At 36.9% G+C, this 11958-nt stretch overlaps 1 non-coding gene across 1 annotated transcript; it reads right to left on the bottom strand.

Moving 5' to 3' along the window:
* Positions 1-389: 389 nt before the first annotated feature.
* Positions 390-496, bottom strand: LOC130016998 (U6 spliceosomal RNA). The gene has a single exon (XR_008791307.1). It is a non-coding gene; the product is annotated as a U6 spliceosomal RNA (small nuclear RNA).
* Between the last annotated feature and the right edge of the window lie 11462 nt (positions 497-11958).

Raw genomic sequence — 11958 nt, 5'->3', positions numbered from 1 at the left:
TTAGCATGATACTTTCCATGTAGTACAACTTGTATGTAAATTTCATGACTTCATCCTTTCTAACAGCTACATAGTACTCCATTCTATAGATGTACCAAAGTTTCTTTAACCAGTCATCTGTTCTCAGGCATTCAGGTTTTTTCCAGATTTTGGCTATTGTAAACAGTGCTGCAATGAACGAACAAGTGCAGATGTCACTTTGACTATATTTTTTTTGCCTCTCCGGGGTATATTCCCAGGAGTGGTATTGCTGGGTCAATAGGACCTCAATTTCTAATTTTTTGAGAATCGTCCATACTGTTTTCCAAAAGGGCTGAACCAGTAGACATTCCCACCAGCAGTGAAGGAGGGTCCCTTTCTCGCCATATCCGTGCCAACACTGGTTGCTTTAAAATATGGAATGCTTCACGAATTTGCATGTCATCCTTGTGTAGAGACCATGGTAATCTTCTCTATATCGTTCCAATTTTAGTATATGTGCTGCCGAAGAGAGCACAGATTTGGAAATGTTTTACAAATAATAATCACTTCTATAATATTCTCCCAATATTCCAAAGATAAGAAAAGAATGAGGGAAAAAGGAGAGAATATCTAGTTATCTTTTTAAATTATATATATGTGTATATGTATATATATGTGTGTGTGTTTATATATATATATCACGCTAATTTTTAGGTTGATTCTTTTTGGTTACTAGATTTTAGTGGAAAGTGGTAATAATGATGGGATTATAATGTCTCAGACCTTGAACAGAGAACAGAGTCTGTCCTGATTTCTATTTCTTGGTCAATGGCTCTGAAGGATTTTCCATGGTACATTGCTCACCTACTAACAGCAGTGTTTAGGGAGGGGGAGAAAAACAGAAATAAGTAGATGTTTTTGCTATTCTTTATCTTTAAATTTTTGTACAATGAAAGAATAAAATAAAACATAGAACAAGCTTAAGTCAGAGCACTTAATTTCTAATGATCACAATGGTTTTAAAAAATGCACCTGTAATGCAATCTCTACAGGTTCTATTTAAAACTTCAAAACTAATTATTGTTTGTTTGTTTTTTAAAAAATCTCTGCTAGAGATGCCATAACAAATATGATTGACTGGGTGGCTTACAAGGTAGAAATTAATTTTCTCACCATACAAGAGGTTGTGAGAATGAACGAAGGTGCAAGTATTATCAGATTGCAGTGAGTTACCTTCTTATGGCATTCAGGCTGCTGCCTCAACTCTGTGAACATATGTAATCTTACCCAGAATCTTATACAAGGGTGGAGGTAACAACTCAGATATCTCTTTCTTATAAAGTCATTATTTCAGTTGGATTGGAATTCTCCCCTCTGGTTCTCATTTAGTGTAATATTTCTGAGGTCCTATTTGCCACATTGTTTCGTAGTAAAATTTTTGGCTGATGCACAATTTAAGCAATAGCAATGTCTAACTTTTTTTGGTGGGAACTCCAGTTTCACTCTTGGTGATACTCAGCCAGCCCACAGGCCCAAAATTTCAATCCTCAAATGATGCAACAGCTGCTCTTGTAGGGCAATGTTGAGAGTTACCAGGGCAAACCTGGTGGTACCCAAAGGCCTCCAGGACTACAGCAGGCATGTTGAGGTGTGACTCGTAGTGCTATGGTTCAAATGCAGGTCCTGGTACCTGCAGGACTTGCGACCCTGAATACAGAGCCATCTACCTGGCAATTCAACCCTCAACTTTATAGAAATTGTGCTTGATTGTTTGAAACATAACATTCACGGGCAGTAGTTTATCTCTGCCATTGATAGAAATCCTAAAACAATTATTATTACTTTTTGGTTTACACCTGGAAATGCTCAGGAGTCACTCCTGTCTCTGCACTCAGGAATTATGCCTGGTGGTGCTCAGGGGACTCTTTGGGCTGCTGAGGATTGAACCTAGGTCAACCACACGCAAAGCAGATGCCCTACCTGCAGTACGAGTGCTCCAGCCCCAATCCTAAAACAATTATTACCTAGCTGTTCTATTCTCAATCATGTCATTTTTTAGAGATATACCCTTAGTTCCCACGACAGAGCCTGGCATGCAACATGATGTATTCGATATGCCTAAACCAGTAACTAAAACAGGCTTCATTCCCCTGACCCTGAGAGAGCCTCCAATATGGCAGCATTGGGAAGGGCGAATAAGAAGAGGCTGCTAAAATCTCTGGACTAGGACGAATGGAGATGTTACTGGTTCCTGCTCAAGCAAATCAATGAACAACGGGACGGCAGTTGACAATGACAGTGATACCTCTAGTTTAAAGACATCTGGAATGATTTCCACCACTAACTTCCTCAGCGACCACTGCCAGTATCTAATCCACTATCTCTTGTAGATCTTATCAAACTTGACTAATTCAAACTGTGGATACATATAAGAAAACTATCAATTTATTCTCTTTAGTATCTTGCCATATTTAAAGCACTTGATATCCGTCTTTTGTTTGATTACTTCTATAATCTCAAGACACAGAGAAGATCTAGTTTGGATTTTATATAGGTCAAGTGACTCAACAGTAACAACAACAATAAAAAATATAAAAATACACTCGGACAAAGCAAGTAATAAAATCTGCTTAAAAATACTTGTTAGGGACTCATCCAGGTACCCGCCCAGCAGCAGAGCCCCTTCCCAGGGCTGCACAACTAATTAGACCCCCTGAGAATGGCTGTTTTTATCCTTGGTCTGCGAGGGAAGGGAATTGAGACACACCACACGCACCCAAAGCTGAACCGTTCCAGGCACCCTCTGCTAACAAATCTAGGTACCCGCCGAGTGGCAGAGCCCCTTCCCAGTTCTGTGGCCGCTAATGCAGCTGCGAGTTAGTCTCCCCCTACATATCGCATAGGAACCATAAGTTACCCTCTGATGGAACTTTCACTAGGTTAGCTTAACCACCAGAAACACATTAGCCAATAAATCATTAAGCCCATCTCAATTAATTCTGCATCTTAAGTATAATAGTGTGTGAAGGTCTAAACCACACAGGTAAAGCAACGCAAAGCCCACCAAGCTTACTTATTGAAGAGGATAGCTCAGAAGACACCAACAGTAATGAAGTGTTAGACAACCTCTCTGACAAGGAATTTAGAAGGGGGCTACTGAGGATGCTCAGGGACATAAAAGAAACAATGAAAAGCAATGACAATAAAAGACAAGAGGATTTGAAGGTAGAAATGAGGAAATGCAAATAAAATTACAAACGGAAATGTCAGACCTGAAAAACCTGGTAGACAATTGAAAAACTCAGTGGAAGGCCTCAGCAGCAGAATAACAGCTGCTGAGGACAGAATTAGTGAGCTTGATGATGAAGTCCAGAGACTCTCCAGAAAAGAGCAGAAAATGGAAAAGAGACTCACAATTCGGGAACAGATGGCAAGAGAAGATCATGATGAAGCCAAGAGAAGTAACATAAGAATTATTGGAGTCCCAGAGGGACAGGAAGAAAACCCTGATGAAGAAGAAAATGTCAAAGACATCATTGATACGATGTTTCCAGAGCCTAAGAAAACATGTGACCACATTCAGGAGGCCTGAAGGGTACCAGCTAGAAGAAATCCGAATAAAAATATCCCAAGACACATCCTGATCAAAATGACCAAAACCTTAGATAGAGACAAAATTCTGAAAGCAGCAAGATCAAAGAAAGAAATTTTCTATAAAGGGGCATCCTTAATATTCACAGCTGATTTGTCTGATGAAACCCTCATGGCCCGAAAACAGTGGTGGAATATAGTGAAAAAACTCAATGAAATAAATGCCTCACCAAAAATACTTGACGCAGTAAGACTCTCATTCATAACAGAAGGAACAAATCACAGTTTCACAGACAAACAACAGCTCAGGAATTTTATAGACTCAAAACCATGGTTATAAGAGCAACTAAATGGGCTACTTTAAGATAAGACAGACCCCTCAAATACACCAAATTTCAACAGAAAAATGGGACAAAACCCCATAACAATAATCTCTCTCAAGGTCAATGGGGTAAATGCACCAATGAAAAGACACAGAGTGGCAGGATGAATTAGAAAATTGAACCCAACATTCTGCTTCCTGCAAGAAACACATGTCAATAGTCAATGCAAACACAGGCTCAGAGTCAAAGGCATAAAACAATCCTACAGGCAAACAACTGCCATAAAAAAGCTGGGGTAGCCATCCTAGTATCAGACCACGTTGATTTCAGACTGAAGGTCACAAGAGACAGTGATGGCCATTTCTTATTGATCAATAGATCTGTATGACAGGAAGAACTTACAATACTCAATGTATATGCCCCTAATGAGGGACCAGCAAAGTACTTAAAACAACTACTCATAAACTTGGAGAAAGGCATCGATAACAAAACAATACTAGTGTGGGACTTCAACAACGCTTTTTCACCTCTTGATAGATCAACCAGACTCAAGCTTAGCAAGGACATACCTTATCTGAGGGAAAAAATGGAAGAAAGGGACTTAGTAGATATATACAGGGCACTTCATCCTCAAAAAGCTGAATACACATTCTTCTCAAGTGTGCATGGAACATTCTCCAAGATAGACCACATGCTGAGCCACAATGCATACCTCCATAAAATTAAGAAGATAGAAACTGTATCAACAATCTTCTCAGACCACAATGTGCTGAAATTAGAAGTAAATCACACACACAAACAGAAAACAAAATCAAACACCTGGAAATTAAACAGCTCACTAATGGACAACGAGTGGCTTAGAAAGGAAATCAAAGAGGAAATCAAAGGATTTCTGGAAATGAACAAAAATGAGGACACGAGTTACCAAAACTTATGGGATACAGCAAAAGCTGTGTTAAGAGAAAAGTTTATAGCTTTACAAGCATTCCTCAGGAAGGAGGAGTGAGCCCACATAAGTAACCTAACCTCATAGCTTAAGAACTTGGAGAATGATCAACAAAAGGAGCCCAATCTGAACAGGAGGAAGGAAATAATAAAACTCAGAGCAGAGATTAACAAGATGGAAACCCAAAAAACAATCCTAAAGATCAATGAAACCAAGAGCTGGTTCTTCGAGAAAATAAACAAGATCGATAAGCCTTTAGCAAAACTCACAACAAAAGGGAGAGAGAAAACCCTAATAAACTGAATCAGAAATGAAAAAGGGGTCATTACAACAGAAACTACAGAAATTCAAAGGCTCCTCAGGGAGTACTTTGAAAAGCTTTATGCCAGGAAACATGAAAAGTTCGAGGAAATGGATAAATTCCTAGATTCCTATAGCCTCCCAAGGCTGAACCAAGAAGACCTGGAATACCTGAACAGACCTATCACCATCAAGAAGATTGAAATGGTAATAAAAAGTCTCCCCAAGCACAAAAGTCCTGGCCCAGATGGATTCACAAGTGGATTCTTCCAAATCTTTAAAAAGGACTTACTCCCAATCCTCTTTAAGCTTTTCCATGAAATTGAAATATCAAAACCACTTCCAAACAGTTTCTATGAAGCAAATATCACCCTGATACCAAAAGCAGAGATACCACAAAGAAAGAGAATTACAAGCCGATATCTCTGATGAACACAGACGCAAAGATCCTCCACAAACTATTAGCAAATAGAATCCAACTACTCATCAAAAAGATCATACACCATGACCAAGTAGGATTCATCCCAGGGATGCAAGGACAGTTTAACATTTGGAAATCGATCAACATAATCCATCATATCAACAAAAGAAAAGTTAAGACCATTTGATCATATCAATAGATGCAAAGAAAGCATTTGAGAAGATCCAGCACCCGTTTATCATGAAAACTCTCAGCAAAATAGGCATTGAAGGAACTTTCCTCAATATACTTAAAGCCATCTACCACAAGCCCACGGCAAGTATCATTATCTATGGGGAGAAACTAAGATCAGGCACAAGACAAGGTTCCCCACTTTCACCAATCCTATTGAATATAATACTGGAAGTCCTGGCCATTGCAGTCAGGCAAAAGAAGGGTATCAAGGGAATACAGATAGGACAGGAAGAGATCAAACGATCACTATTTGCAGATGATATGATACTATACTTAGAAAAACCTAAAGATTCTAAGGAAAAGTTCCTAGAAACAATAGGTTGGTTTAGTAAATTGGCAGGCTACAAAATCAACACCCAAAAATACATGGCTTTCTTATATACAAATAATGAAAGTGAACAAAGACACATTAAAAAAACAATCCTGTTCACAATAGTACCTCAGAAAATCAAGTACCTCAGAATCAGATTAACCAAAGAGGTGAAGGCCCTGTACAAGGAAAATTACAAAACACTACTTCAAAAAGTAAGAGGACACTAGGAAATCGAGACACATCCCTGCTCATGGATAGGGAGGATTAACATTATCAAAATGACAATACTGCCCAAAGCACTATACAAATTCAATAAGGTCCCTATCAGGATACCCATGAAATTTTTCAAATAAATAGACAAAACACTCCTGGTGTTCATATGGAACAATAAACCCCCACGAATAGCTAAAACAATCCTTGGGGAAAAGAAGACGGCTGGCACCACCTTCCTTCAAACCCCAACTTCAAACTGTACTACAAAGCAGTAGTAATTAAGACAGCATGGTACTGGGCTAGAAACAGACCTGCAGACCAATGGAACAGAGTTGAATATTCTGTCACAGACCCCCAAATATATGGCCACTTAATCTTTAACAAAGGATCAAGAAATGTGAAATGGAACAAGGAAAGTCTCTTCAACAAGTGGTGCTGGGAACACTGGATAGCTGTGCAAAAAAAAAAAAATGAATTCTGATCTCTGTCTAATGCCAGGCAAAAAAGTCAGATCAAAGTGGATTAAAGAACCTCAATATCAGACATGAGTCCATAAGGTACATAGAGGAAAATGTAGGCAGAACTCTCCATGACATTGAAGCTAAAAACATTTTTAAGGATGAAACAGCACTGACATACAAGTGGAAGCAAACAAACAAATGGGACTACATCAAACTAAGAAGCTTCTGCACTTCAAAAGAAATAGTGACCAAAATACAGAAAGAGCCCACAGAAAGGGAAAGAATATTTACCCAATACCCATCTGATAAGGGATTAATATCCAGGATATACAAGTAACTAGTAGAACTGTACAAGGAAAAAACCTCCAACCTCATCAAAAAATGGGGAGAAGAAATGAACAGAAGTTTCCTCAAAAAAGAAATACAAATGGCCAAAAGGCACATGAAAAAATGCTCCACATTGCTATCCATCAGGGAGATGCAAATCAAAACAACGAGATATCATCTCACACCACAGAGACTGGCACACACAGCATATAGTGCTAAGTGAAATGAGTCAGAAAGAGAGGGACAGACATAGAAGGACGGAACTCATCTGTGTCATATAAAACAACATAACATGAGGCTGACACTTAAGGATAGTAGATACAAGGAACAGATAGATTGCTCCATAGCTGGAAGCCAGCCTCATGAGCAAAGGGGAAAAGGCAACTGTTATAGACAAGGAAAAGATAAGTAAGAAAAAGATGGCTGGAAGAATCGGTCGGAATGGGAGATGTGTGCAGAAAGTAGATAAAGGACCAAACATGATAACCTCTCAGGGTCTGTATTGCAAACCATAATGCCCCAAAGTAGAGAGAGATTATGGTGAATCATATCTTCCATGGAGGCAGAAGGAGGGTGGGAATGGGGGCATATACCAGGGATATTTGTGGTAGGGAATATGCACTGGTGGAGGGATGGGTGTTTTATCATTGTGTGATTGTAACCCAAACATGAAAGCTTATAACTATCTCACTGTGATTCAATAAAATTAAAAAAAATACTTGTTAGGGGCCAAGAATATTGCTCCATAGTTGGCAGCCTGCCTCATGCGCTGGAGGAGAAGGCACCTGGAATGGAGAGGGGATCACTAAGTTAATGATGATTGGAGGGATCGTTCAGGATGGGAGATATGTGCTGAAAGTAAGTAAAGGACCAAAGGTGATAGCCTCTCAGTATTTATATTGCAAATCATAATGCCCAAAAGTAGGGAGAATTGTCTGTCATACATAGAGGCAGGAGAAGGGTTGGGCTTGCGGGGGGTGGGTGTTGATACTGGGGAAATTGGTGGTAGCAAATGTGCATTGGTGGATGGATGGGTGTTCGATTATTATATTACTAAAATGCAAACATGAAAGTTTTGTAATTATCTCATGGTGATTCAATAAAAAAATAAATAAATTTAAAAAAGCAAAAAATAAAATGCTTGTTAGTTTTTCCAAATGTTTAATTCATTTTTAACTAATTTTGTGGATGGTGTTATAAAGTGGTCTAGTTCCACTTGTTTACATATGGTTGTACAGTTTTCCCAATACTGTATTAAAATTTATTAGTTTTTTATTGGGGGGGTGTAGACCATACTTAGCGGTGCTCAAGGTTTACTCCTGGTTCTGTGTTCAGAGAATACTCCTGGCAGGCTCTGGAAACACTAAGAAATTCTGGCAATAGAACCTGGATTTTCCACATGAAAAGTAAGCACCCTATCTGCTGTGCTATCTTTCCTGCCACCCATACTATTTTTGGTAGTTGAAGTCATATTGCATAATAATACTGCGTAAGTTTCAGGTGTGCATCACCAAAAAACAATGTGTGTATACACTACATTTGAAAACCACCAAAACCCCCATTTTATACTTCAACATACAATTGTCCACTTTTGCCAGATTTGCCCATTGGACTACCCATTCAACCCCATGATGCTCCCATTTGGTAACTACTAATTGTCTTGCAATTTAACTATTTAGTTTATCTGTTTCTCTCTATACCATATTCAAGTGACATCATAGAAGTCTTATCTTTCACTTTTCTTTGTTCAATATTTCAAACCTGTAGATTTTATTTGAAAATCATTAATTCTTTGAGATGGTATTGAGGAGGAGACTGTGAGGGAATACAAAGACAAGTAATATATGTCATCTCTACTTGACCCATAATAACTCTTGGAATTCAAAATATTGAATTAAAAGACAGTCAAGTGCTTCATTCCTCTTTAAATCAACTTTCTCTGTGAATATTCTATAAGTTAGAATTATGATCCGATGTTCATTTATTGTTAGGATTGTGATTAAAGTGCAATTTATCTGTGATGAAGTCGTGTCTACATTGATTCACTAAATCAAAAATTTTGAGGGCATATTTTACTTTTATTACTTCTTTAATAACCAACTTCTGGTTAATCAAACAAGTACTGCAATAAATTTATGTGAGTCATTGATGATAACATTGAATTAGCATTTTCTTTACAATATTTTTAACTATGGCATAACTTTGGTATTCATACCTCCGCCAATATTTTGATATTCTCAGTGCCACATTGAGTAATAAAATATTTCAAGAAATGATTAAAATTTAGCTCATGATAAATATGAAAACTTTCCATATCTTATATGACACCTTATCTTTTTTATTTCAAATTATAAGCACATTTTTCCTTAAATAATTTTCAAAATATTTACTAAAATACTTCTTTATTTCTATATTATAGGTCATTTTCATCATGCTTAGGTATGTAATTCTCAGGGGTCACCTGGGATAAACCTTGGTGGTACTAGGGAGAGGATGCAGTATGGGAATGGGGTATTGGATGCAGTTTATGCATGCAAGATGTGCTCTCTACCACCTGAACCACTTCTTTAACCCTGAAACATTTCTTAAGAACTTTTTATTTCATGGATCCTCATAAGACTTCATTTTTTGGAAAAAAAAATTTTATTACTGCTGTTTTTGAGCCACACCCTGTACTGCTGGCAGGGTTGGGGGACTCTATGGACTGCCAAGGATCAAATCCAGGTCAGGCATATGAAAGGCAAGCACCCTACCTATTGTACTATTTCTCTAGCCCAAGATTTCATTATTTTAATATGCAGCTTATTTTCAGTTGAAAGCTTAACTCTGTGTGTGTATGTGTGTGTGTGTGTGTGTGTGTGTGTGTGTGTGTGCGCGCCCGCGCATGCATGCTGCAGGAGGTGGGGAGGGTGTTGAATCACTGATGCTTATCTTCATAAAATTGCCAAAATTGCAGATGATTTAGTTTCAATATATCTTTAATGATATAAGTCACATATAAATTGGGTTTAAAATCTCCAAGAATAGTTTTGAGGATTATAGTATGTCTTGTCTTTAGAGAATCTGAAAAGGAAAATTGACCAGGTCAGATCTGATGGGTTTAGATCAGCACGATTCATTACAGACTCTTTGTAGAAACATATTCATCCTTAAATGGCTTTTTTCAAGTGGAGGAAGCTACTTTAGGCCATTGAAATAAACAGGATAGTTGGTTATATTTGAATTTAGTAAAATAATCAACAAAGATGGCACCTATAGAGAGTACTTGAAGGAATCTAAGGAATTACTTGCTCCATGATTATTATTGCTTGTATCAAGTCAGAAGCAGTTTAACCATCATTTTGCCAACATATCTCTATCCTACTTTCATACACAGGTTTTGAATGGCCTGCAGTGATTTTCCTAACTTGGTAAAGCCCATCTGGCCATGCTTAACTACTCCTACCTATCTACAAATGTTCAGGCTTCCACATATGGACCACACAGCACACACAAGACAATCAAAATCTGTTAGTCATGGAATAATCTGTTTGGTATTTTCAGCCATTTTAATAATTAATCGGGTAACATCTGAGTCAATAATTTAATGGTACAATTCAGTCTGTAGTGTGATCAGTTTTTCCTGATGATTAATCAAGTTGTTTGCATAGCTAAGATCTAGTCACAGAAATAGTGAAGTTTGTTAGGTTCTCAGAAGCATTCAAACAATACACCTTTTTGGAAATGGTTAATACAAACCCAACTATGAAAATGACAAGGGTGAGAAGTCATTAACAAATAAATGATTTGTTATTCACATACTTTGCTAATTTGGTAACTCTCATTCCTGATATAAAGTTTTATATATATACATATAATTATCTATCTATTGACATACACATAAAAATCTCAAAACACATTACCTAAGTACAGAGCCAGGAGTAGCTTCTTGATACTCCAAAACAAACAAATAAAAAGGTCTTGAACTTGAGAACAAATCACTGATAAAGTTTGGGGTGTTATATCTTGTTTTATAAATAAGAAAGAATTTTATTGAGAAAGAAGTTATGTTCATTCACATCAAAACATATAACAGAAATTATTTATAAAAATATATATTTATACACAGATAAACATATATGTATACATATATGTATATGATGCATATGTGTTGCAGATAAATATTCACATACTCCCCAGTTTCACATCTCTCTAGTACAGTTTTCTTGGCTTAAGTATCAAGAACTTGTGGAGAGTTAATTATATTAAATTTATATTAGAGTATATGTGTGTGTCTAAATTAATTGCACAAAATTTATTTATAATATCTTTATAATAATTAAGCTTTAGAAAGAATTCATGGTTTAATAACCTCTGAAATGTAAGGATTATTAAAAAATAAATTGAGAAATTACTGAAATATTTCTAATGTTCTTCAATTTTATATTTTTCACCTGACAAATGGCTTACATACCTCTTCAATTGGAGTATCTTTGTAATACCTGAAGATAAATATCTACCAATAGCCTTTAAACAATGCTTGTCATGTTCGTCACTTATAAAGCAGACTTATACATAAATTAAATTTTCCTAAACTGTAGCTATGAATTAGAGTCCCATGAAATGTGCTATTGCTAACACACTCTGGTGGAGTGTTGCTATCAGTTCAATTGTTTTAATGATAAATTTCCTTTAGAAAATGGAAGTATCTGTTGACAGACAAAAACAGGAACTAACAATGAACTATTTAGACTTGCAAATGATGGAACATTTAATTATTCCAAAATAACATTCCCCAGTTAGGGTATGATCATTAAATCCATCATCCTTCAGTTTATATGCATGAAACATTTATCATGTCTTCCTCAAACAGGAGTCCGTCATCTAAA

Source organism: Sorex fumeus, unplaced genomic scaffold (assembly GCF_029834395.1).
Source record: "Sorex fumeus unplaced genomic scaffold, SorFum_2.1 ptg000007l, whole genome shotgun sequence".
In the NCBI taxonomy this organism is placed as follows: domain Eukaryota; kingdom Metazoa; phylum Chordata; class Mammalia; order Eulipotyphla; family Soricidae; genus Sorex; species Sorex fumeus.
This window is presented reverse-complemented; position numbering and strand designations above follow the sequence as displayed.